We start from the raw sequence: 1029 nt of genomic DNA on the forward strand, positions 1-1029 counted from the left end.
TTTTTTAATTTTACTAAATTTATAAATTACTTAATTTTATATTAAAATAAATTAAAAATTATGTAAATAATTTTCATATTAATTTATGAAATTTAATTATAAATTGGTATAATAAAAATAAATATATGTAAACTATTCAAAATAAAGATATATAAAATGATATAAAATAAAATTAAAAAGGTTATATATTAAATATATTTTAATTATAGATTTTGATAATTTGAGAAAAAATTAATAACTCTTGACTGGTGATACATAAAACATAATGTTAACATTTTTTAACTAAACAAAATAAGTGAATTAGTAATTTATTATTTTATCTATAAATAAATAGTTATGAGTTCAATTCCTATTAAAATATTTTTTTATTATTCACTTTATTTAATTCTTTTTTCACGTAGTCTCATGTCAATTGCTTATATAAGTTCAACATCACTAATATGTCACATCAAAGTTAATATTTGACTTTAAATTATCAACTAATGAAAAAAAATTAAAATTATTTATTTTTTAAAATAAAAAAACTAAATATTTTGATTTAAAAATAAGGGATCAAAATTACAATTTTAAAATTAGGGGGGACTACAATTTTAATGTAGCCTAATTGTTTGTACACATGGAATGGAATGATGAATGTAGACTATTAAAATATTATATTTATGAGTTTATAAAAAAATTAAACTGTGATTTATTTTGTATATAATTTCTAATAGCATTTCATTGATTTCAGGATCAGCAAAAGTAATTTGCGTGAAAGGAGGGAATTGCCCTGAGGCCAAAGCTTGTTATAATCATTGTGTATTTTTTGGCTTTAAAGACTATGGTGGTCTTTGCACTACTGATGGGCAAAATCTATGTTGTTGCATAAGCGATGATGCGGCAGGCCCTAGCCCTCCTTAGATACTTTCAAAATTCAGTGTTTTGTCATTGTGTTTATAACACAAGTTTTCTTAAAAATAAGTGAAAATAAAAATAAGTGTTACAATTTAAAGTAACATTGTTATATGAATTTTATGATTGATAAATAGT

This window comes from Glycine max, chromosome 9 (genome assembly GCF_000004515.6).
Source record: "Glycine max cultivar Williams 82 chromosome 9, Glycine_max_v4.0, whole genome shotgun sequence".
NCBI classification, from domain to species: Eukaryota; Viridiplantae; Streptophyta; class Magnoliopsida; order Fabales; family Fabaceae; genus Glycine; species Glycine max.